General features: G+C 42.0%; 1 long non-coding RNA gene across 1 annotated transcript in view; it reads right to left on the bottom strand.

Moving 5' to 3' along the window:
• LOC111867872 overlaps nucleotides 1-27880 on the bottom strand; it is a 46959-nt gene that overhangs the window by 3031 nt on the left and 16048 nt on the right. Inside the window, exon 3 of the long non-coding RNA XR_002843413.2 lies at nucleotides 3140-3224. This is a non-coding gene — a long non-coding RNA (uncharacterized LOC111867872). The remainder of the gene's footprint in view (nucleotides 1-3139; nucleotides 3225-27880) is intronic.

Genomic DNA, 27880 nt, shown 5'->3' on the forward strand with positions numbered 1-27880 from the left:
TTAGTTGACCGAAATGTCGGTGTCACCCTCTAAACTGCATGCCACTTCTTGAGTTTGGGTTATTATTATTATTATTATTATTATTATTGTTATTATTATTATTAGAGGGGGTGGGTTTCCCCATGCACTGAGACCAGTTATTGGGCCATTGTGCGTCCCCCTTTAATTTCTACTGTCGCCATACCCTACCCGTACTGGTACGTGCTATCAGCCCCTTTCAGCCAACGAGGTCGGCCGGAGGACTTGTTCCCTGAATTTTTCCGCCCTTAAAAATTCCACGACTTCCGCCGGGTTTGAACTCGCGTACCTTGAGTCATGAGGTGGGAACGTTACCCCTAGACTACGGAGCCTCTTTGAGTTTGCGTTAATAATATATAAAAAAGCAACTTCCATATAAGTTACTTCCTGTCTCAAGACCATTCTGCGTTTATTTGGTCAGCGTTGAGACCAGAATTAGATAACCACTCAGGATCGTGGGACAGATATTCTGATCTTTAGTAATTAATTTTTATTTATTTGGCAAATTTCTCTCATTCAACTACATGTAAATAAACCCAGCACTTGATACAGACTCCTTCAAATAATAATTAATATCGCTCAGTGGTTTACTGTACCAGCCCCAGATGACAAGAATGGAGCAATTGGTGTATTTAGAACTTTGAAAAGACTACCCCAGATACACTTTGTCTACCCCAAATCCCACATGACCTGACCTGGGATCGAGCCCGGGAAGCTGGAGACTGACCTGCAGAGCTATGACACGGCCTTATCCATAGAAATCATAGCCAGAACTATGTCTTTGGGGTATAAAGCAAGTTTTAACGCCACTGACACTAAGAGTATATCTTATTTACTTCGGTCCAGTTCACATTTTCGGAACCGCTTCATCTAGCCACAAAAAATTTCCTGTATCTTCCGTTGGGCCTTTAAATGACCGCATTCGAGCTTTCCGCACTGAAATTCTCTACGTATTATTAACTCCCCTCTTCCGATATACATTTTTGTGCCTAAAATGTTATAACTATCCACCACAGCAATGAAATAAGGTAAAGCTATCCTTGTTACAAGCCCTGGAGGCCCATAGGTTTGTGAGACGTCGAGGCTCCCACATTTTCTAGACAATCGGCTCACAGAGGGCGGTAAGGTTGTCAGCCTTATGCGCCGGCCGCCCTTTACCCCCAGGAAGATTCCTGGTACTCATTTCTGTTAGAGGCTGAGTCGACCCCATGGCCATTTTGCGGCTGAAATGATTAGGTCAACTGAAAACTTAATTGACTTCATCGGGAATCAAAACCGCGACCTTCCGGCTTGTAGCCTAGTGCCTTAACGAACTACACTACCACGCGTCAACGAGTTCTTTTATATACGACGTTTTAAATAAACAGCCGTTACTAGTAATACACAAAACAAGAGGCTTGTTTTCAAATTCCAAGTTCATGCAAGGTCAGAAAAATTGATTTTCGATTCATTAGCTGTCTGCACATGAAAGGAAGTACTACACAGCGTCCGCTTTGCACTGCAGGAGTGCCGTGGTAAACAAATCAACATAATTAGCAGTTGCTAAACGAAAGTGACACTCGATCAAGAAGCCAAAATATGAGGTAAAATTCGAAGAAATTAACTGTCTCAAATATTTTTACTTCTCCCACGAATCTACATAAAGTTTACTCCAGAATTATTTAAGAACACCGCATCAACTGTTGTGGCTATTTTCCCCTCATATAAACCATGTTTTTTTTTTTTAATTCGCTTAGTGGTGGGTGGAGTCCAGTTGGGTCCACTCGGCGCACGGCGGCTACTGATTGGCCTATTGTAGCTGCCCCGGGTGATTATGATGATTGAGAATTTGGTGGAATGAAGATTGGCAGGGGAAACCGAAGTACTCGGAGAAAACCTGCCCCAGCGCCACTTTGTCCACCACAAATCCCACCATAAACCATATTAGTCCAACTACGTAAGATTCTGAAAATACTGAATCATATATATACCATACGGGGCACGCGGTAGCGTAGTTGGTTGAGGCACTGTGCTACAAGCCGGAAAAGTGTGTTAAAACTGCTACACTGTTTTAATTCGTGTTAAAATCACACGCTGTAGTCTTCTTTTTAAGTAAAATAAATGATTTTAACACAGTTTTAGTAAAATATCTGTAACATAAAAGCACCTGANATGTTTTAACACAGTTTTAGTAAAATATCTGTAACATAAAAGCGTCTGAAGATAGCCGTTTGAGCCCGAAACATCTAGTGCTGAAGTGTAGAATGTAAAAGTGTTGCATTTTTGACGGAAGATAAACAATGGACGCTAACCATCATAATCTTTAATAATCAAATCTAGAGGTCTATAATAATTTTATTTCACCTCTGAATAAAGAATTTTTATAATCTATGGAAAAGACCGTCACAAGAAACCATGTCCCCACACTTAAGTGAAAATATGAACATTTCTAGAACAGGCTATTAAGATTACGGTTTTTTGAGATATGATGCCGTGTAGTTTGGTAAATAGGTACTGGTGTTTCAGAGGAACACGCTACCTTCATGTTCATTGCAGAAGAAAATATAAGCAGGTCTTTCCTCTGAAACGTCCGTAAACGTCTGACAAAATATACGTTGTCATATCCCAGAAGCTCAGTGTTAACATCTACCACCACCAGAATTTCAAGGATTCAGTACAAAGACTGGTTGTCTCCTATTCCAGCTGAAATTTATTTCTAATTTCGTTCATAAATATACAGCATTTTTCAACGTGTAAGTGGAAAAACGAAGGATTCAAGCGATTAGCAACGAGTGTCCTGCATATCCGAAACAGGAACTAGGCATTAGCATGAAGGCTCTAAGGACCTTACAACAATGGTTATGAAAGGTAATATCTTCAGGGATATAACGCTGTATGGGCCGTTTAGTGTCAACGGACGTTTTTGCTTGCCACTTGTTTCACGCCAGTTTCTTGCTTGGCTTATTCTTAGACCTTAAAGACGGAGGCGATCTATTCCTCCGAAACGTCGGTTGATTTTTAACGATCTACACTGCGTTGTATCTCATGAGATATAGCTCTTCATGCATTCGCATATCACATATGTTTCAATATATATATATAGAGGGTTAGAGGATATTGATAAATGTTTTCAACAACTAACCTTGCATTTCAAATCCTTCTCTCTGGCATTCATAGGGCGACATCTTACTATTACTTTCACGCTCTCCGCCATGTTGAATGACTTCCTGCAACATATAAATAAGACCTGTTGTCAGTAATCTATCGTAATGTAAGTTAGGAATTTCATGGAAAGGATTATATGGCAAAGATAAAAGAGCAGAAATTTGCTTACGTGATGTGTGCGTATTAAATTTAACAATTCACACTATGCTAAGCTTATTATTTTACATTTTTGAAGTACTGAGGAATTATAAGGAGCATAGGATATTCGTTTCCGGGCTTAATGATGTGTTTCATATTGCGAGTCGTTGGGAATAAATAAAAGGTTTCTGGAAAGGAGCTCCTGCCATGAATCTAAATTGCTGTCTCGATAGGAATAACATTGTATGTAAGATTTGAGGCTTTCACGGCGGTGACTATGAAGAAAGCAGTCTTCTGGGATTTGGCACCGTGTATATGTGGTGTTAACCGACGTTTCGGAGGAACGTATCGCCTCCATCTTCAGGGTAGAAGAAAAAATATANCGTGTAGATACTGTGGCAACCGACGTTTCGGACGAACGTATCGCCTCCATCTTCGGGGTAGAAGAAAAAAGAAGAAATCCGCGAGCGAGCCAGCGTGAGCAGTGCTAACAGACTAATTCCAGTCGAGTAAACCCAGCTCTATGCTCAAACCTCAAATCTTACATATATCTTCGAAATTTACAGTATTTTTATGAAGGTTGGTAAGGTATTATGGATTTCCATAATACAATTGTTTTAATGGCATCCGTTATTTTTCGAACTTTTACATAGAGCATGGTGGCAAATATAGTAATAGGACTTGCGTGTAAAGAGCAAAACGCGTGTCTTAAGGGTTTCCCTACATTACTGCCAACTTAATCTCATGAACGATATTCTGGACTCCCAGAAGTAACGATTAACCACCAGAAAACCATTAGGAAATGTTTCTTTATAATTCCACAAAAACAGTGTTATCGTGGTGTGCCATCTAGTGTGGAGTAACGACACTAACAGTCTGTGCTCAAATGCACAATGGGGAACTTCATAACTTGTACTTATCGCCATATATACGAGTAATTTGAACCAAGTCAAGGGGGGTAAAGTGAGCAGGGCGTGTAGAACAAATAGGAGATAATAGGAATGCATAGAGGATATTCGTGGGAAAGCCAGATGGAAAGAGACCACTAGGAAGACCAAGACGTAGGTGGATGGACAATATTAAAATGGCTCTTAGAGAGATAGGTTGGGGTTCTATGGACTGGGTTCAGAATAGGAACAAGTGGAGGGCTCTTGTCAACACGGTAATGAAACTTCGGGTTTCATAAAATACTGGAAATTTCTTGAGTAGCTGCACAATTGGCAGTTTCTCAAGAAGTGCTCAGCTCTATGAAGTTAGTCAGTTTAAGTTCAGAGTTTTAGTATTGTTTTGATTTGATGGTTGTGTTCGCAATAGCTAAAACCTGTGCAGTGGGGTCAACTTAAAGAAACATACCAAAAAAATTGGTTGATTGATTATTAGGATGTTTTGGAACTGTTAAAATGTTATAACGATGAATTACATGTGGTTACGTTAATGACTTAGAAAGAAACGGTTATGACCTGCTTAAATGCCCATCATTATACTTGGAGAGAATGGGGAAAACCACGAAGAAATTTAATCAATTTCGGGTCTACCCCAATTTCGAAACATATACCTTCTGAGTACCATTGAAAGTTTTTATTGTTTTACCAGTCTTCACGGCGCATATGTAGGGTTTAGGAGTATATGCAACGCATTAAATGTACATTCTGACCTTGACCTTATTTTACTCTCAAATCACTACCTCTGTTTCTACAGAGCAGAAACATCTTATATATACATAATAGGTTCTTGGTTTATAATTTACTTGTGTTATGAATGAATATACGTCAACGGTAGTAGTTAAGAACAGGACCAGACGATGACAGCAGTAAGCGGTACCTAAAATCCATATACAGAATGTAATATTTATTTAACCCCCGCATTATTTTACGAGATGTGATACTGTACCCTGCACCACGAGCTACCCTACTTGTTTATTCTAAGTTGTTCGTTTCCTGTATGGGGTAGTCTAGACCCCGAAATTCTGAGTGAATAAAAAATAAGTTCACCCTTTTGGGGAGAGACGTGCTTATGGGCACTTCCTGTAGATATTCTCCCCTCGTGATTTCAAAAATCATTTTAATTGGAATCCTCATTTAGAATTCCTATGACCATCCAGCGCTCCATAGGTCTGAATGGTCAAACTCTTCTTTAAGGACGACGAATCAAATGTCGATCCTGAATCTGACTACGCCCTCAATAGGCGTGTCTCTGGATGTCCAAGCACCAAGTTCGGGGTTCGAATCCCTTTAAAAACTCAGGCTTTGCCAGCCACGGCGGACACCACGCTAAACTTTTGACTTGTTCACTTCGGTCGGACTCCTCGCCAGTTTAATCACTATCTTCACGTATTTGTGTGTTACTACTGAACTTCAGTGCGGCATCATCGAGTAGTACACTCAGCACCTCCCTGGAGGCTACCTCTCACTACCTGCCGAATCCTATCGCGTTGGTGCATGGTGCACTCACATCCTTTTGTTCATTTATCAATTGACTATAATTACTATTCCTAATGTAACTTTGTATAAGCATTTGATTCAATACATCATTCTATTAACCTGAAAACCGACTTCCGAAGACTTGAATTTCAATTCTTAAGTGCTCCAACGATCCCAGTCCACAAGACTTCCGCTCGGTCTACAAGTACTTCCCATCACTATCCTTCGGGATACAACANTGGGTGGTAGACTTCACGCCCCGGCCGATTTAGCCCCAGGGAAAGAGCCCCTGGTACCCATTGTATAGGAGGTTGGGTGGACCCCAGAGCCGGTCTCGACGACATGAAGAAGAGAAAATTCTAGGCTCTACCGGAACTCAAACTCCGACCCCTCGGTCGTCCACCCCGTAGCCAGTCGCTATATCGACTACGCTATCCCGGCGATTATAAAATAAAATCTTGCTGGTTTCTAATGATGACGTAAAGGACTAGCCCACTAACTGTTTATGATGCCCTTGTTCTGATAGAATGTTTTTATTGCTAGTGGGGTGGGACTAAGTCCCTTGTACTGCGGCCACTTCTGGCCTATTGTACCAGCCCCAGATGATAGGTGAGGGTGATTGTGGAGCAACTGGTGGAATGAAGATTGGCAGGGGAAACCTACTTGGAGAAAACCCGCCCCAGCGCCACTTTGTCCACCACAAATCCCACTTGACCAGACCCGGGATCGAACCCGGGCCGCCGCGGTGGGAAGCCAGCGACTATCCGCTTGAGCTATAGCGCGGCGGTCCTGTTAATAGATGGAGTGTACCAATTCGTTTGGCAATGCAATCTCGACATGTGCCAACAAGAGTCGCGTAACATTCACATCCGAAGAAATCGTGCTTTCGAAATGTCTTTCGAAGTTTATGTATTATAAATTAACAGTTGATTAGTTTATGGACTATCTGTGGAGACTGTAGTTGGATATGAGAATTGTGAAATTTGCCTTTGATTTATCAACTTCCTACTAGTAGAGTAGATACATATCAGACTTAGAGGAGCATTAAGCATCACTGCATGAAGTTAGTTCTAGTGGTAAGTGACGTTTGAATGTTAAAGTTTTGGCTGAAGACTCAGCCTCTAACAGAAATGAGTACCAGGAATTAATTAAATAATTTTCCTGGGGAGTAAAGCGCGGCCGGCGCGTAAGGCTGACAACCTTACCGCCATCTATGAGCCGATTGTCTAGAAAATGTGGGAACCTCAACGTCTCACAACCCTATGGGCCTTCACGGCCTGTTACAGGGAAAGTTTTACTTTACTTTAAAAGGAGTACAAATTTTTACTGTTTCATCGCAATCTCCTCCTCCCCCTGTGAATATATGCTACCTGCAAGTACAAATTTGGACTGAGTCTAGGTATTCCCCTTGAGAGGTGGTATCCTGCGACTGATGCACTCCGTCACCACTGCAGAATTTCATGATTGATATTGGGCCAGACGAATTGAACCCGTCAGCTTTGTGGAACAGTCATAAATCAGACGGGGCAACGACAGGTCGGGTGGGTGCAGAAACTCCGTAACTCCTTTGTCAGTGAGAAGGTTATTGGACAACAAATTGTACAGCTAAACTGTGGCCACAAAACGTACACACGACGACCATAGTTGAGGCGAGTTTTTATCCTGGCAACAACAGCAGCAGCAGAAGAAATCGCATGTCGAGGAACTGTGAGCTCCTGGTCGGAACGTATTTATATCACTCAGAATTACTGGGTTTTTGTACTTTTTCCATATTCCGGTATTCTAGAAAACAGAAAAGACGTTTCGGAAACTGGATCGTGGAAGGGAAGACACCTACTCAGATGGGCCCTTCAGAAAGTGCTAATGTAAATCACTTAGACTTTTACTTAGTTTTTAGACTTTTTCCATCATCCGGTATTCTAGAAAATAGAAAACACGACGTTTCGGAAACTAGGTCTGTTTTCGTCCTCAAGTGAGTTTGGGAGAAAAAACTTATTCAGTTGGGTTCCTTAGAAAGAGCTAACCTCTAGTGTCTGAGGGACCCAACTGAACAGGTGTTTCCCCCCCTCTCTTGAGGACGAAAACAAATCCATTTTCCGAAATGTCATGTTTTCTGTTTTCTAGAATACTGGACGATGGAAAAAGACAAAAAAAAAAAACAGTAAAATTCCAGTGATTTTGGTTAGCTGTTTCTAAGGGACCCATCTGAGTAGGTGTCTTCCCCCCACCTCACTTGAGGATGGAACCAGATTCAGTTTCCAAAACGTCGTGTTCTCTAGACTCTAGAATACCGGAAGACGGAAAAAGTAAAAAAACCCAGTGATTCTGAGTGTTACACGCCATCGTCAGAACCCTCTAGCTTTTAATTTTCGTATCAGTCGAGCTGAGCTTCACCTTCGTCAAGTTTTTAATTAGATGGAGACAGACTACAGGCGTTACTTGAAATGGATGAGCTACCGGGTTCTGTTCTCTGGGGCGTCACATCGTGTATACAGTTACAAGTCAACTGACATATCTGGAGGTACACGAAAGCGACATAGTCCTCAGAAACGTCGACGAAATTTCAGTGGGCTACATTGCATTAAGTTCCAGAGAATAGAAATCTTCATAATCACAGTTATGAGAATTTCATATCCTACAAATTGTACGAATTGTTCTTCGGATTATCCAACCAACACAAACTGTGTGATTGCTTGTTTGTTTATTTGTGTCTTTGTCCGTTCGCATGTGCGTCCGATCTTTGTAACCTATTTTCTAAGTGTATTATGTTCTATCTTTCCCCCCCCCCCCTTGGCACTACAGCCCCAGTGGGCCTAGGCCTACCTCCGTGAACTCCGTTCACTTCGGTTTTTCTAGATCTTACACATACGGTAGGACTCCTTGGGCAAGTGATCAGCTTGTCGCAAAGCGTCTACCTGTAGACAAATACAGAAAAACGCACACAAACATCCATGCCCTGAGTGGGATTCGAACCCACGATATCGGCTTCCGAGCGAGCGAAGACAGTGCATGCCTTAGACCGCTCGGCTACCGTGACTGGCATGTTCTATCTTAGTAGTCCAAATTTTTCAAAGCTTTACAGCATCCGAAACTCTTCAACACGTCTACAATGTAGAATGTATGTAGGCTATAGAACCGTGTGCAGGACTTCACTCTAATCAATTAAAATACAAATGACTTTCTGTAACTATGCTCTTTTTTAATTTATAATTTACCTTACAGAAGGTCGGAAAAGAATTACGAGACATGGCAGTCCCGGAGTTGATAGAAAAGTCTGAAATTTACTAAAATCAGTTCGGTCTTTAATTCACATTATTAATTATAACTGTCGTTTATCATCGTTTTCCTGCCATAGCAGTGGGAAGAATCTATTGTTATAGTCCTTGCCTATTTACAAATGACAGAAAATTCTTGTAACAATATCCAGGCATATGATTATTATCAACGAAATCTTGATATAACATTCCTTTTAATGTTCTCCTCTCGAAGTCCACTGCGTAAGTAAAGCAAATTATTGAGCATCATCAACGTGAATTTTGACGTAACAATACAATATAAACGAACTACATATCAGATATCCCACAATCATCACACGGGAGAAAAACTGGAAGGCAGTGGAACAGTAGGTCTGATGTACGCGAACATCAAGAAAACCCATGATTCGATCAGGAGTGTTATGCTGTAGAATATACCCGTTGAATTTGGGTAAAAATGTAAAGTTTTCCCTGTACTTAACTAATTAATCACTATTCCATGAAGACGTATGGGGGGAGTGGATTTATAGATCCTTATTTTCTTAACCTCAGTACTAGCTGGATGTGAATGGTCAGCTTCACGCCACGGTCGCTTCATCCCCAAGGAAAAGCTCCCGATACCCACTGGGTGGGAGGCTGGGTGAGCCTCAGAGTCAGTCTGGACACCGTGGAACAGAGAAAATTCTTAATCTTACCGGGGCTCGAAAAACGACACCCTAATCATCATCAGAAATGTAGATTCATCTGGCTCAGGATAGCGTCAAGTCTAGAGCACTATTCTTCTTCAACTTCAAGGATATATAGGTCATTGGCCTGTTTCCGACTTCAAGAGAATATGTCTTTCCGTCTAGCTGTGGGCTGTCCGACACTTCAATATCCTCTGAGTTTATAATTTACTAATATCTTTGCGAGTCATTCTTAAAATATATTCACATCAGTCTGGCATTTTCTTTCGCGATAATAAATCTTCTAGTTCCATAAAAAGTGGAGATTTTGTTGAATAGTTTAACTACTATAACTTTCTCAAGAATTATTCTGACCATTGAGTTATTATTAATATTATTAGTAGTATTTGGTAAGTTCCAGCTTCGAATCTCGACTCTGACGCAAGCTATCATGATGGAAATTACCTTCCCTCTCTATGCAAACCCTGGGGTCATATTTTGGAACAAGGCGAGACCGCCATTTTCCTCGTCCTTTGCAGCGATTATTTGAGTAATAATCACAGATCATTGTGATTCTAGTTTCTTCTTCATTGAACGAAGACCTAAGCCAAGAAATAAAGATACAGACGACAAAACAGCAGTTGAATAGACTCAGAGACTAATTTCTGCAACACTAGGCCACTGAATCACCTTGCTGGTGAACCCAGCCACGTGAAATGAAAATCGAAGCGCAGTATAAATTATTCAGGAAGGCGGGTAAGTATGTAATGAGACACACAATATCGACTAAAATGATCAGCCTACTGGCGCATGTGACCATTACGTGACATTTGCCCTCAATTGTGGCACGAGATCCTAATTGTTAAGTTTCATCATTTTGCTGTGCTGTGATGCTGAGACTGCGTATTGTGCGGAAAAATGACATTAGAACCCCCCCCCCCATGAAGTCACGCTTTTAGTGATAAGCCCTACCGTAATGTAAATCTAGTGTCGATTTAAAATATCAATAATATTCACAGAGGTAAAAGGTAAAGTTGTCCCTGTGTTTAACTAATTAAATACCACATCATGAAGGCGTTTTGGAGGAGTGGATATATAGATCCATATTTTCTTGACCTCGGCGCTAGCTGGAGGTGAGTGGCCAGCTTCACGCCCCGGCCACTTTATTCCCGGGGAAAGAGCCCTCGGTACCCATTGGATAGGAAGTTGGTTGTACCCCAGAGCCGGTCTGGATGATATGAAGAAAAAAATTCTTGGCCGTACAGGGGCTCGAACTCCGACCCTTCGGTCGTCCAGCACGTAGCCAGTCGCTATACTGACTACGCTATCACGGATCCTATCAATAACATTCATATGTAATAATTTTTTATAATTTTATATTATGGGCTTCTAAATTTCACAGGGTCGTCATAGTTGCACAGTATAAAATGAAAAATATAAAATTAAATCCTATTGATTGTCTAATCACAGTACTTGTTCTTGCGATGTAATGGGAGTTGTTTGAATGGAAACTGTTTTGGTACACATGATACATGTTCAGTACATAACAAGGCTAGAACCATGTTTAAGAATACTGAACTGACGTTCTCTCAGTCTTTACGATTTTACAATTTCAAGTCAACTGTATCTGATTTCTACGCTATCCATGCTCCTCTACGTGCGATGCATATTTCATAACTGTGAATGTACCGCTTAGAGTGACTGAAGATCAGAAGATTCAAGTGACACAAAGTACCAGTATAAACTTGGATCATTACTATTCAAATGCATTTAGCTTTCGTTCCTGTGCCCTTTATATCATGAGCACTGTTAAGATAAAACGGTATAAATTTCGCGAATACACCATAATATATTTAAAAACTATTTTTAACGCGCTTGTTTCACTAATAATAATTGCAATTACTGGCTTTTTGGTTTATGCCATGACAAGCAATCCCTTACTTACTTACTCATGGAGCTGAGCCCTTCTTGAGGAGCCGCCAATTCTGCAGCTACTATTTTATGGAACCCTAAAATTCATTACCGTGTTCACAAGAACCCTCCATTGGTCCCTATCCTGAGCCAGATCAATCTAATCCATACCATCTCACATTATCTCTGTAAGAACCATTTTAATATTGTCCACTCACCTACACCTTGGTCTTCCCAGTGGTCTCTTTTCTTCTGACTTTCCCATCAGTATCCTATATACATTCCTCTTCTCCCCCATTCGTGCTACATGCCCTACCCACATCATTCTCCTTGACTTGGTCATTTTAATTATACTTAGAGAAAAGTACAAGTGACAAGCAATCCTATTGTTGTTACCACTGGTCTTACGAAGAACGTTTTTGTTCGGTCTCCCTTTTACTATCATTTCCCTTCATGTATTTTTTTGAACATTTCAACTAATCTGCGAAGCGGAAAATCTCTGCAGAGTTTAATGGGCCTCATATATACTAAGTAAGACGAAACACATCCCTTTTCTGCATTATGAAGGATAGATCGTGTAAGGAAATGAAACACCATTTGAGGATTCAACAATTTACGTAACGTGTTCAAAGTCACGCCATATTAATGGGTGGTACCTCGTTTGGAAGTCAATAATACCCAGGTCGATACACTTCTTGCGAAACTGTTGTCCTCTTCAAGGTCGTCTCCACTGTTCTCCCCCAGCCCCTGTGGTGTCATACATTGATAATATCTCCTGGGGTCATTATGTTGAAAATTCTTCAAACTTTGCGGGAAATTGGACAGATGACATTTCACATGACAAAAACCTACCGAGGTCAGTACTCTGGTTTGTGCCTAAGTGACGGGTTGTCACCCTTGCATTTATAATGACAACAGCAAAGGAACTTCTGGATTTATTCGTAGGTATTTAATTGGAGGGCCGGTCACGGTAGCCGAGCGGTCTAAGGCATGTACTGTCTTCGCTCGCTTGGAAACCGGGATCGTGGGTTCGGATCTGTTTCCTGTGAGGTACGAACTGAATTCTTATATATTATTCTTATACACTGCCGGTCACGGTAGCCGAGCGGTCTAAGGCATGTACTGTCTTCGCTCGCTTGGAAACCGGGATCGTGGGTTCGAATCCCACTCAGGGCATGGATGTTAATTTGTGTGTGTGCGTTTTTCTGTGTTTGTGTACAGGTAGAGGCCATGCGACGAGGTGATCACCCGCCCAAGGAGTCCTACCGAATGTGTAAAATCTAGAAAAACCGAAGTGAACGGGGAAGTTCATGGAGGTAGGCCTAGGCCCACTGGGGCTGTAGTGCCAAGAAAAAAAAATTGAATTGGAGGAATGGATGCTCTTACTCGGTTCAGGACCTTAATCTCTCATTTTCCTATTAAGGAACGTAAAAATTAAAATATATATAACTTTTGTATATTTTTTACAGGTGTGAAACCTTATCTTTCACATTACAGAAGCATATGTTCGTAGACTGAAGGTGTTTGAGAAAAGGGTGTTACTGAGTTTATTCAGATCAAAAATTCGTCATTGTAACATGCCATGGAGACCCATAGGTTTGTGAGACGCCGAGGCTCCCACATCTTTTAGACAATCTACTCACAGATGACGGTAAAATTGTCAGCCTCACGCGCCGGCCGCCTTTTATCCCCAGGAATATTCCTGGTACTCATTTCTGTTAGAGACTGAGTCGACCCTAGGGCCATAGTGCGGCTGGAAGGATTAGGTCAGTTGAAAATAATCACCTCATCGGGAATAGAACCCGCGACCTTCCGGCTTGTAGCATAGTGCCTTAACCAACTACGCTACCGCGTGCCCCCGTTTATTCAGGGCTAAGAGGAAGGAACTAACAAGAGACTGAAGGCAGCTGTATAAAGATAAGCTTCGCAGTTCTTACGCTTAACTTCGTGCCATCAGGATGAGCAAAAATGTAGCGTATTTGGGGATGTATCTTACTCTCATGGGTAACACGACGAATTACAACCTTTTAGACCAGAAATATCTAAGTGAAGAAACCATTTGTATCGCTTAGATGTAGATGACAGGATAATATTAAAATGAATCTTAATTAGAAACAGGATAGAAGTTGATGACTTGATTCATCTGGCTAATGTTAGCTAGTACAGAAGTGTTCAAAATTAGAAGAACATATTCCGCTGAGCGATATTGTGTTATACGTGGGAGGACAGAAGGTTACCTGTGTGGGTCGCAACCAACCTTTCCTCCCTCCCAAACTTCCTGGCTACTATGGATAGGCGCTTTCATTGATTATGGTTTGTGACAGCCAATCCCACTGTTCGAGCGGTTTAATGTTGTGTCGAGGCGATAGCGTCATACGGTCGAATACTGCTACTGTACAGTTGTTTGTTCACCATTTTCTTGTCTCTTTTTGCAGCGTTATGACGCAGAACTTATGAAAAATCCGTCTCCACGCAGGACGTCTTGTTTTCATATTAGATGGATCCGTTTTTGTGAAATTAAAGAAAAGAACGCCTCCTAATTACTGTCACCTGTAGGAGGTTTCTCTTGACTTATCGGCGGGTTCTGGATTGGATTTATTGACACTTTATTCATAGACTCGGGACTACAGGCAACACAGCGCTATCGCTGATCTACACAATTTACAGTTCACCGTTACACACGCACTAGGGTTCTCAGTCTTCACTAGTCGTATCCTGGCAACGGATTTGTAACATTCTTACTGTAAATTAAAATCACACATGAAGTCTTCTTTTCACAGTCTAATTCCTTTCTTGCTATTATTGTTGACTCACTTCAATTCCTTTGCTACCAAGCTCATATCCTGGCAGGCTGACGTCTCGAAACTCGACTTCATTCTTCTCAACTGAACTCTTCTTTATAACCACTTTTGCACGGACCAACACAGCCCCTCTATTGTTGTGATAGTTTGCTTGCAGTGCTTTTGTATAACAAGGAAGATACTCGATTGTTGCTTACGTATTTGTTACCTCGGAAATGTATTTACCGAGTCGTTGCCTAGCAATGAGCATCTATTCTGATTTCATTATTCCGGCTATCGGTTATCTTGTCACATTACTAAAGCTGAACGTAGAAGTTGGATATTAGCCTTCCGGCCTTGTATTCAGAAAGTAAATTCCTTTTCCGGAGTTCAGATTTCGAACTTGGGGAATTCGTGGTTTTCCGCAGTTTGGCCAGGTAAATAGAGGGACATCATCTTAAAATTTACCTCTATCACCTCCTTGCACATCCTCTCACATTCATCTAAAGGCCGTATTAAGAGACCCTGACATGAGTCAATATGGCGTGGAGGTGCTGACCCACATATATTGACTGAAAGAGATATACACATCCGAATCAATATCACTTTTGTTTGGCTCTTTTAGAACCTACATCACAACTTGCTTTACTGTACTGAGTCTAGTGAAAAACACAATAAATCACTTTTGCAGGTCAGTACTCTTCTTTTGTTACTGCATCAAATTGTATTCACCGTATCCACATCGGAGTGACGTTATTTCAAAGACAGCCTTCGATCAATGGCAACATCAGCAGCGTGGAGAAGTGTCTGTTGTACCTAGCGGAAGAGCAGCACATCGACCATGAAAAGCAGGTATTTTCTTATGGCTAGTGGGGTGGGACTAAGTCCCTTGTACTGCGGCCACTTCTGGCCTATTGTACCAGCCCCAGATGATAGGTGAGGGTGATTGTGGAGCAATTGGTGGAATGAAGATTGGCAGGGGAAACCGAAGTACTCGGAGAAAACCTTCCCCAACGCCACTATGTCCAACACAAATCCCACTTGACCAGACCCGTAATCGAACCCGGGCCGCCGCGATGGGAAGCCAACGACTAACCGTTTGAGCTATTGCGCGGCCCTGAAAGCAGGTAACTCTTTGAAAATAACAGCAGTGGCAGAACGAACCAGATGCTTTAATATTCGAGGATTTGCGGCCCATACAAAATATGTTTAATTATGCGCTGCCTTTTGGAATTCTCCCCGTGTAGGGTTTGAGTTTATGAAGAAATCTGTCTTCTGGTATATACCACCGTGTAGTCTGTTGAAGGTAAACCGATATTTCAGAGGAATACTTCGCCTTAATCTTCCGGTTCGAATTATAAGACGGGTAAATCCAGCAGGAAGGAGGTAGCCCACAAATTCAAGTGTGCATCAGTTTTGTATTGTCAGATCACAAATTATTATACGGAAGTACCGACTCATTAACCCTCGCATTTTATCCGGAAGAGAGAGACATGGTAATATTATTGTTAAACAGATGAACTCAATGTTAAATTGCCTGACTTTCTGTACGGGCGGTAACAAGTCTGATTTTCCTAGTTCCTGGCCAAGGTTTTCAGTACGTTTCCTTATCTCTGAAGAAGGCACTGACCATGCTCATAATGATCTCTTCATCTCAGTCAAAGCTAAATAACTTTCTAAGTTGATACAGCGTCTTTAAATGTATCACGTCTCAGTAAATAATTGTGCAAATAAATATGTTTTACTTTAGTAACTTGTTAGGGGCACGCGATAACGTAGTTGGTTGAGGCACTACGCTACAAGCAGGAAGATCGCGTATTCGAATCCCGATGAGGTGGATATTTCAGTTTACCTAATCCTTCCAGCCGCACTATAGCCCTGGATTCGACTCAGCCTATAACAAAAATGAGTACCAGGAATATTTCTTTGGGGTAAAGAGCGGCCGGCGCGTAAGGCTGACAACCTCACCGCCATCTGTGATCCGATTTTCTAGAAAATGTGGGAACCTCGACCTCTCATAACCATATGGGCCTCCACGGCCTGTTACGGGGATAGCTTTAACTTTTACTTTTACCTTTTTTAGCAAACTTGTTGCCCTAGTATTGTTCCTTTTTTTACGTCACCGTCTTGAATACAACACTAATTTTCATCTTTTAGATACCTTATTACAAGACGTTTCGGCCTCGCTCGGCCACGTGTATACACTCTTAACTGTTGCACTGTCGTCTTAGTATGACACATGTGTACGTGTTGTTATTGATAACAAGGCGTTCAGAAGACGAATGAGGCCAAAACGTGTAATTAGATAAATGAAAAACGAAACTGAATGTTGCATTATAACCGTGGTTACATTTATGTGCGGAGGAAAAATGAATATATTGTGAATTGTAGGCTCATTTCTACGAAATACATGTCCATGGAGGTGGATTCCTGGAGACCAATTGGAATAAAAGACATTTCCTTATAAACGAACATTCAACAAACATTTCCATTGATACGGAAAAATAACAAACTTCTCTTAGAATGTCGCTATGCTATATAAGCGGCCGTCGAGATAAGAAGTGAGTCATTTGTAAAGCAGAGGTGATTCGTAAGTCAACAAACAGTCGCAGTAGAAAGGAGAACTAAGATCTAATTCATTTGTAAACCTGAACCAAGTCAGTCATAGTAGAAAACAGTTGTAGTCAAGCCAGAATGGAGCGAGTCTTAGGTAGTCATTGATTCTGATCAAGAAAGATTGTAAAAAAGGTGTTAATAAATCCTATCCAGAACCCATTATCATTAGTCACGGAGCCATTAACACGTTACAATATTATTACTTACTCCTTGAGCTGAGCCCTTCTTGAGGAGCCGCCAATTCTGCAGCTACTCAAGAATTCCCCCAACATTTTATGGAACACAAAGGTTCATTACAAGAGCCCTCCACTGGTCCTTATCCTGAGCTAGATCAATCCAATCCATACCATTCACCCTATCTCTCTAAGATCCATTTTAATATTGTCCACCCACCTAAGCCTTGGTCTTCCCAGTGGTCTCTTTCTGGCTTTCACACCAATATCCTACACGCATTCCTCGTCTCCCCCATTCGTGCTACATGCCCTGTCCCCCTCATCCTCCTGATCATTCTAATTATACTTGGAGAAGAGTACAAGTTGTTACAATATTATTGTAAATTTGAAATATTAAGCTCAAGTTCTTAATCCGGCCAAGTGCTGGGTTCGCGTGCAGCCCCAACTGATGATTGAGGCCGTGACAACTTGTCCCTACATGTGTTCTGTCGCAGATCTCGAGGAGGTGATAAATATGCATGGAGCAGTGAAAAATCACTGCCTAACAACTGACTTTGTCTCTTGCTTGTAAGATCTTAGCACGGACCAAGCAGAAACATCCCGTTTCTAACAGCAATAGTGACTCGGTAAACAGCGGCCGTTTCTCGGCAACGGCTTTGTGAACACGTTCATGCGACAACAAATACGCACACAGCAATATAATTACTGTTAGAAACGGGATGTTTCTGCGTGGTCCGTGCTAAGATCTTACAAGCAAGAGACAAAGTCAGTTGTTAGGCAGTTCTGTACGGGAGGTTGTGAAGACAGAACCTCAGCGGGCGAAACTGAAGAATCTCCACTGTTAGAAGACACAGAAAGCTGGGAAAGGCTTGGAGGATGTTGTGGTGATTTGTGAAATGTGGAGATTAGCGATTGGGCTGTAATTACTCATAGTTCTGAGTTGTGTGTATAAATGACCAATAAATCCATTCACAAATCCAAACCCTGTCTATAGTCGCCCCTAAATCATGACAATATGTAGACTTCAATTAGACATAAGAAGGTGGTTATACGTGATGAACTGAGAAAGATAAGAATGAAAACTTTTCTTACCAAATTAAAGAACAATCCGAAATCTGTCCTAGAGTAAGAATATCTTGTCTCAGGACCAATATTCGAGCCCCCACCCCAAACGAAGGTAAAGTGTGCCTGTGTATACCTTCGGCATTAGTTGGGGGTGAGTGCTCAGGGCAACCCCTCGGCGGCTTTACGTCCGGGGGCAAGAGCCCTCGGTACTCAATGGATAGGAGGCTGGATGGGCCCCAGAGTCAGTCTAGACTCTGTGAAGTGGAGAAGAATACTTTGCCGATGCTGGGTATCGAACCTCGGTGAACCAGCCCGTAACCTTTCCCTGTACAGAATCAGTTGTCCCGGTGGGTCCCTGAATATGACGCAAGATTAGTAGCCGCTACAAGGCGACGTCCAGTCTTAGGTAGTTATTTTAAAAATCCGAAAACAGGAAAACGATTTCAATTCGTAGAACAGAAAAGACACTGCACGTCACTGCTCTTTTCACTCAATTCCGAGCAACTTGCTAAAGGCCGTATTGCCTTGTTTGGACAAGCATTACCCAACAACCCTTTGCGTTGTGTCCGCAGTTCACTCTCAAAGCGTAACAATAGGGGCGAACAACTATTGGCACCATACCCTATTTACTCAGATTAATGGAAAAGCGACACAAAACGCAGTGTTCAAAATTAGGGTCACGACGCAAGAATTTATCGATTCTGTAACTGAACTGTCTCACACATTCTGCAGGTGTTGGCGTTGTTATCTGACTTGCATATGAAACATCAATTATTAAGTTAATTAGTTTAATATCGATTCAACTACAATGGTTTTTGCCTGATGACGAGAGAGTACACGCATGAAACAAAAAGCTTAAAAGTGAAACTTCAATCTTACTAAAGCTAAACTTTAATTTAATCTTATTGATAAGCTGGGGGAGTCGGGATAGCGCAGTCAGCATAGCGACTGGCTATGGGTTGGACAAAGGAACGATCGGAGCTCGAGTCCCGGTAGAGTCAATAATTTTCTCATCTCCACGTCGTCCAGACAAGATCTGGACCCACCAAGTCTTCTATTCAATGAACACCGGGGGATCTTTCCTTGGGGGTAAAGCGGCTGGGGCGTGAAACTGACCATTTACCTGCTACTAGTGCCGAGGATAAGAATATATGGATTTATACTTCCATTCCTCCATACGCCTTCATAGTGTAGTGTTTAATTAGTTAAGCACGGGGATAACTTTAACTTTTTTTATTGTTAATGGGGTGGGACTAAGTCCCTTGTACTGCGGCCACTTCTGGCCTACTGTACCAGCCCCAGATGATAGGTGAGGGTGATTGTGGAGCAATTGGTGGAATGAAGATTGGCAGGGGAAACCGAAGTACTCGGAGAAAACCTGCCCCAGCGCCACTTTGTCCACCACAAATCCCACTTGACCAGACCCGGGATCGAACCCGGGCCGCCGCGGTGGGAAGCCAGCGACTAACCGCTTGAGCTATGGCGCGGCCCTCAACAAGTTTACCTTACTTTACCTGTTAATAAGCTGACATTAAGATTTACTTTAGTAAGATTGCGCGACGTGTAGCATGCATGGTATACATGAGAAATGTTCCTAGTAGGAAAACTTGGCGGGAATGAACCACTAAGAAGTCTGAAGGCATAAGTGGGAGCATAATATTAAAACGAATCTTAAAGAAATAAAATGTTAAACTGTTGATCAAAATATTCTGACATAGGATAGAGGCAGATGGCGAAATATTGTAAAATAAAGCAATTAGCTTTTGGATTCTGTAAGCTGCGTGAAATGCCTTAGTCAGCTGAGCTAATGTTCGGGTCTAAAGAGCTCTGCTCCACAAAGTTAGTTATTTTTCCTTAATATTGAGTATCGGTTTATTTTACCGCCAGATGTAGAGCCAGGCTCCGGTCTTAGGCGACTCTTACTTCCTTAACCAGTTCCACTTATACCTTACGGTGTCGAGGTTGTTTTTTTTCGTTTTGATCGTTTTACAAACGGTAGAACTCCTTGTAAAAGTGAGCAGCTCGTCGCAAGGCCTCAACATAAACACAGGACAACACAACACAGAATAAAAACATACGCATACCAAACATCCATGCCTTTGTGGGATTCGAACCCACTATCCCGGCTTCCGAGCGAGCGAAGACAGTACATGCCTTAGACCGCTTGGCTACCGTGACCGGCAATGTATAAGAATAACACAGGGTGTTTCAAAAAGAGCTTTACAAATTTGAAAGCTTATATAAATTTATACAGAGGACATACACAACGTTTTGAACTGTCATAATGTAATAAGACACACCGAGTTTTACCTCCGATAGTTATGGTTCAATGTGACTTCCATTGGTAATGCGGCAGACGTCCCACCTGTAGTCCGTCCCTTGCCACACGCTACGTAGCATCTCTGGCGTCACTTCTGCAACTGAGGCAATAATTCGAGTTCGGACCTCAACAACATTTGCAGGCAAAGGCGGTACGCACACTCGATCTTTAACGAATCCCCATAAGAAAACATCCAGGGGAGTGAGATCCGGGGAACGGGGTGGCCATGCTTTCGGCGCCGCTCTACCAATCCACCGACCTGGGAAACGGGTGTTGAGGTACTCGCCCACTTCTCCAAGGTAATGAGGGGGTGCGCCGTCTTGCTGGAAGGGAATGCGTCCTTCTTGGTCATCTTCGTCTAACTGTGGAATGAGGAACTCTTGGAGCATGTCCAGATATACGCTACCGGTAATGGTCGTCTCCATGAAGAAGAAGGGGCCTACGCTCTTTCTTTTCTGAGGGCGCAAAACACGTTCATCTCTGGGCTATCAAGAACATGTTCCAGGGAGACACGTGGATTTTCGCTGCCCCAGATCCTGCAGTTGTGGGTACTGACCTTACAACTGACATGAAACGTGCTCTCATCACTGAAAATTACGGAGCCCAGAAACTTTTCATCGTCTTGTATCCGATGAAACACCTGCATACAGAATTCCTTACGAACCACCTTATCTGCATCCGTAAAGTGTTGAGCGATGGATAGTCTGTACGCTTTTAAGTGTAAACGTTTTCGTAACACTCGCCACACAGTGACATTTGGAATACCAGTTTCCCGAGACTCACGTCACGTTGACTTTCGTGAATTTCGAACGAAGCTCTCCCTAATCTGTTCCACTGTAGCGTCAGGAACATGTGGCCCACCGGGTGGCTTGGCATGGCGCACAGAACATCCTGTCTGAACAAAATTCCTGTGCCAGGAGTAAAATGTAGGCCTACTGGGAGGTTCCTTGCGATACTGAGTGCGAAATTTCCTTTGAACTTGTATAGTAGACTTCGTTTCTTCGAACCAAAACACACAACGAGCACGCTCTGCACCTGTGAAAGTAGCCATCTTGATTTCAGCTGCGGGAGCGCTCACGTTGGCAGTACTGGGTACTACAGTACCACGTGCATGAAACTCAGTGTGTTTTGTTACATTATGACAGTTCAAAACGTTGTGTATGTCCTCTGTATAAATTTATATAACCTTTCAAAGTTGTAAAGCTCTTTTTGAAGCAAAGCAGATCCGAACCCACGATCCGGGCTTCCAAGAGAGCGAAGACAGTACATGCCTTAGACCTCTCGGCTACCGTGAGCGGCACTGAAATAGGAAACCCACTTCTCACAGTAATGCTGTTCTGTTTTCTTTATGTAGTCGTGTCTATAGCCTAAACGAAGTACTATTTGCCTAGAGGGACTGAGAAAAATAGAGAACCATCAGTGAGGACCACTTGTGTCCCGGCTTAAGTTCGAACCGTGTATCTCTAGAATAGAAGCCTAGTTTTTTATCGTTACACGATTCTGCATTGATTTCAGTATGTTATATTTTAGTGTCCTGTTGCACTGATTTTCATCCATGATATGTATACAGTGGCCATCTTGTAGTGCACACTCGCAGCTAAGAAGGGAACACACATCACAAGACGCGGTTTACACAGAAAATAAGAAAAACGACCCCGTAGTGAACGAACCACATGCAAATTTTAATTAAGACAAATAAGATGAATTATCTTAACAAGTCTTAGCGAGTGTAAATTTATCATAGTTGACAAATACGGACTTTTTAAATACTTTTTAAATGGTGTTGTGTAAACATATGAGGGCAAGCAATGCAATAGATTGACGTAATTTGGACACCTGATGATGGCACTATGTTGCCGAAACATGTTGTGAAGTGACAGGTGAAACTGAGTGCACTACAAGACGGCCACTGTATACATATCATTGATTTCAGTATTTATGATATTTCCCGAGAAAAGACTTAGGGTATATTTGAGTGCAAAAGCCAATAGTTTCGACATCTCTAAGGTAGGCCGCATACCGGCATGCACCAAGACATGTAACAGTCAAGACACGATGTATGCGACATGACGCAATGAAAGGAGCACAGTTGAAACGAATGAGATTATGAAAACCGCCGCACACCGGCCTGAGTCATGATGCTGACGTCAGTTTCATACTGACGAATCATAAATGAAGTAAGTCTGCGTCTTTTGTCTCTTGTCTTGGCGCAGTTCGTGTGCGACCGTACTAAAATAAACACGAATCTGCCGTATTCCGTGAAGTACAGAAACGCGCTGCATTGCTTGGTCGTGCGAGGGTAGAATTCTGTGTCCGCGTTGTGGGTAAAAGACCTATCGTAACATCTGAGGTCGCGTGACCTTGGAGTTTCAGTATATACAATTTTGTACTGTGTAAAGTTAATGACCTTACGTTGCTAATGACCTCTGCTGAGCAATTGCTTGATCCATGGAAAAAAACAATTTCCTCGTTGAAAAGCTCACTAGTACTTATTATCCATAATAGCTGGATAGATTGTATAATAAATTGGAGAAATAATAAAAAAAAAAAGAGCTCCAGTACAGGTTTTCAAATTTAAGCGTTTAACACGTAACAAAAATGGCTGCGTTGCAAATATTTATTCCTTTGTTTGATTAGAGAAATGATTCCTAAACATACTCCGTGGGATTCTTCATGACGGATTTTATTATCAACTCCTGTCACAAACGTAATTTTCTATTACAATTCGAGTTTCCATTGTAGCAACGGACAGTCCTATTGTATTCTAGCAAAACAGTCTGACAGCAAGCAGTTAGACTCTTATCTTATTCAGGCACCTATGAATCTACTACTACTACTACTACTACTACTACTAGTAGTAGTATTAGTACTTATTCTTATCCCTATATAACGTGTATAGTCATCAAATCAAAGTCACATTGCGACTGACGGTCATTCAGTCAGTAAATCTTGGTGTCGAGCCCCATGTGGGGCTCATGACCAGATATTTATTGCTGTTTGAGAGTTACAGTCTTGTTTTCGTTGGGCGCCCTCTCTGACGAGAGGATGGGTCTGTATTTTGTATATGCTGCTGGTTCTTGCCAGCGCAGTCTTTTTCGGGTCCAAGTCCCTTGGGATTCGCGACCATATTTTACTGTCTCAGATTTGAGACTTCCCTTTTCGTCGCCTTATACGACTCGCAGGGTCACGGTGGAGGTATTCAACCCCACCTCCACACGGCTGTAACGTGTATAGCTAGGCAACGACGCGATAAATATGTCCTCGAGTAAGGGCGCTCAAAAATAGGACGGATATTTATAGCACGTTGTTAGGCAACAGTCAGCGCGTCAATTGGGCTGGTTATCACTTAACTGGCTTCCTATGGAGCCCGTGCTGCGACCGTTGCTATGCAATGGTTCGGTGAAAGCGTCCAAAAATAGAGGCTGTGTTTTCTTTGTAGTCCGTGCCGAAGGCTTGTAAGAGAAATGAATTAAGCGCAGTAAATTCAGTCGTTAGCTGGAGGAGCGAACTGAAACCAAGAGTGCAGAAGAGTACAAGAAGTCAGCCTGTCAAGATTTTACGTGTCCTGTAGCACAGTGATATTGGGAGTGTGTTATTTAGTGAAACTTTTATAGTTCCTGTGTTGTAAACCTGTGAAGACTAATGCAGATAGACTGAGAAGATTAGTGTAGAGTGATTGTAAATTGTGTAAATCACCAAGAGTGTAATAATTATTTGTAGTTACGACTTGTAGGTTGTTAATAAGTCCAATTATCAATCCAAACCCGCGTCTCAGTCACCTAATACGTGAACCGAGTTTCGACTGAGGACTTTAACACACAATGTGACCTTCGGAAGAAGCTGTTCCCTTACTTTATACAGTATTCAAGTTAAGTTATACCTCGTGATATACCGCATTTGGGTAAAGGCCTCTAAACTCAGCTTCGATTGTCCAGTTCACATCCCTGAAGATACTGTGGTAGTGACATCTGTCGAGAAATGGGCCATGTTTTCAGTGACTGACTACTACAACTTCCTTTGCCCTCGTTTGTAAAGATGGAGTCGATAACTGAATTGAATGCATCAAGAAGATATATTTCAATATTCATGAAGCCGGAGCGACATACCACAATAATATTGCTAGAGAAGAATTCCGTATTCTGGGATGTAGATATTTTGTAGACCGACGTTTCGGAGGAACGTATGGCCTTCATCTTCATGGTACAAAAATCTGCGAGCGAGGAGCCAGCATGAGCTGGTGGCTGTGATATATTCCTCCGAAACGTCGGTTTACACAATATCTAGACGGCGCCACATCCTATAAGACGGCATTTTTCATGGTCACGTCCGTGAAAACCTCAAATCTTAAATATTGTTAGAGTTGATGGGTGCTACCCCTTATTTAACATTGAAACAATAAGCCATTTAATTTTCCTTGATTCATTTCTGGGGCAACGTGTTTTAAGAGCAATCAGGTCGAAGTGTTCGTGAAGAAAACGTATTTTCTTCTTAAATAGTGTCTGTCTGAAATTTAAATTTCAGACATAATTTACACAGGAACATCAATTGATTCTGAAAATATTCCCTGAAGAATGAGGACTGAACAAAAACTCCTCTCAGTAATGTTACTTGTGCTATTTTAATTTGTGTTGTGGTTAAAGCATAAAAGCCATCCCGTACTATTGCCTTTTCATATCTGAGGCTTTGATGTCTGATTTGTTGAGTAGTTCCTGAGACCAAGAATATTCCTCTGATGAAAGACGCTCAGGAAGCGTTATAACGGATGAGACAGCGCCGTGCTAGGACGGCAACTTCTCCGACAGATGAGTGTAGCAGGCAGTGGACATGGCGTTTGCAGGTGCGCCTTGGTCACTGGGAAATTTAAATAAATATCTTGGAGTTATATTTACACCTGTGAACGATTTTCATTGCAACAAATAAATATATTTTTATCGAAAAAATGAGTTATTGCTGCTATGCCAGCTGAAACTACTGGCCAGACCGTTGGAAATACTGGGATACTATAAATGATTCATTCGTTTTTAAATCGCCATATTTTCCAAAACATTATATGTACAAATATGATTCATATACAAAAATAACCATAAACTCACCAAGTTTTCTATATCCTTTGGGTCACATGACATACGTCCAGGCGGTAGTCGAGCTCGTTCCACACATTTTGTAGCACCATCCTGCCAATGGTCATCATTGCAGCATCGATGCGTTCCCTCAGCTCTACAAGTGTTCTTGGCAGTGGGGGTACGTAAACACGATCCTTAATGTACCCCCAATGAAAAAATCACAAGGCGTTCGATCAGGTGATATGGGGGGCCAAGTGACCAGAGCTACGTCATCCTCACGAACACGCCCAATCCAACGATGCCGAAGTTCATTGTTCAGGTAGCGACGAACATTGATGCTTCAGTAGAAACTTGGTGAGTTTATGGTTCTTTTTATATATAATCATTTTTGTATGTATAATACTTTGGAAAATATAGAGTTTTAAAAACGAATGAATCATTTATAGAACCCTGTATTTCCTAACGCTCGGGGAATAACCGCCTTCGCCACTGACCCTCGGAATTGATCTTCAGCCTCCTGAGTCCATATCCATGGGGAAAGAGATAAAATGTCTACCAGGATATGAACTGTCCACTCGCTTTCATCCATTGCTGAAGTGGAGATCTCGAAACTTTTATTCACTTTCCATCCACGCCTTCATGCTATGGCGTTTAATCATAAGGGTACCTGTAAGTTTATCCATTGTCAAAGACGCTCAAACCACTGTTTACAAAAATTTTACTAAAGAGTGACCTAACGGAAACCGTTGTCTGAAATACATTTTTTTTTCTGTAACGCTTCATGCTTATACACTTCTATAATAAGTTTTAATACTTGGGATATAGGATCTAAGTACATAATTCTGTTTCAAAACAGAACTGAACGCTCTTACCACACTCATATTAATTCCTATCCCGGGTTCGCGTTCCGCCGTTACCAGATTTTCTGAGAAGTAGTGGGTCTGGAACGGGGTCCACTCAGCCTCGTCTAGATAATTGAGGAGGTATTTCAAGGAAATAGCGGCTCCGGTCTATAAAACCGAAATTAACGGTCATGGGGATCCGTTGCGCTGACCACGCGACACCCTCTATCCACTAAATTTGGCATTAACTTCGCCGACAAGCTGCAATCGCTCAGTCGGTATAGTTCGCTTTTGGACTAAAGCCACAAAGTTTGTTTTGTTTATTAATAATAAGGAGATGTGGGTCTGGCTGGAGGAGATTGTGACCTAATAATGATGGCAATCCCATAGAGTCACTGAGGAAACTACAGAGGAATGTACAGTAGTTAGGGTGGCCAGTATCCTGGTCGAGATCCCAGCTAGTTTCGGCCCGAAGACAACTCCGAGGTCTACAGACTCACGAGCCTCCTCGATTTCTCCTCTGTCATGTGACTGCGGATCTCTAAATAAATAAATCACATTTCGTGAACGTTCTGTGCTATAACGAAACATTGAACCTCGACCTTACCGACTATATCGTGTGAATTATGTAAATGTACCTTCAACTTTTATTAGGAACATTATGACGTAATTTGTAGGCGTGACTTACTGGAAGGTAGGGATACAGACTACAAAGAAATTGACAGGAATAAAAGGAATATCAGTTTGAATATATTTCTAAGGAATATATTGTCAAATTTGTTTAAATATTAATTCATCTCTGAGATTAACAGAGTATTACTGTCGCGCCTGGACAGCTGCCCGCTACACAATCAGATCTCGCTCCAAATTCACATCATTTAGGCCAGATTGTGCGAAATTTCTGTCAACGTTTGTATCATAGAATTAAATGACCTCCTAACAATAGCAGGCATAGATTGTAACCAATTCCTGTGCATTATATTCGTCAATACATTTCTGCTTTCTTTTGCTTTTTCAGCGAAATGGCCGTTTTTAACATATTCTGGTGTATCCGACCTAGTTTAGACTAGTTTAACACTTTCTGAGGGGGCACGCCGTAGCGTAGTTGGTTGAGACACTGTGCTACAAGCCGGAAGGTCGCGGGTTGAAGTCCCGATGTGGTCATTGGATGTTTTCAATTGACCAAATCCTTCCAGCCGCACTATAGCCATGGAGTCGACTCAGCCTCTAACAGAAATGAGTACCAGGAATATTCTTAGGGGTAAAGGGCGGCCGGCGCTTAAGTCTGACAGCCTTGCCGCCATCTATGAACCGATAGTCTAGCAAATGTGGGAACCTCAACATCTCACAACTCTATGGGCCTCCACAGTCTGTTACAGGGATACAATTACTTACTTACTTAATATTTTCTGCTGTATCCGGACTAATTTAGGTTATTTTAACATCTTCTGGTGTATCCGACCTAGTTTAG

Source organism: Cryptotermes secundus, unplaced genomic scaffold, assembly GCF_002891405.2.
Source record: "Cryptotermes secundus unplaced genomic scaffold, Csec_1.0 scaffold37, whole genome shotgun sequence".
NCBI classification, from domain to species: Eukaryota; Metazoa; Arthropoda; class Insecta; order Blattodea; family Kalotermitidae; genus Cryptotermes; species Cryptotermes secundus.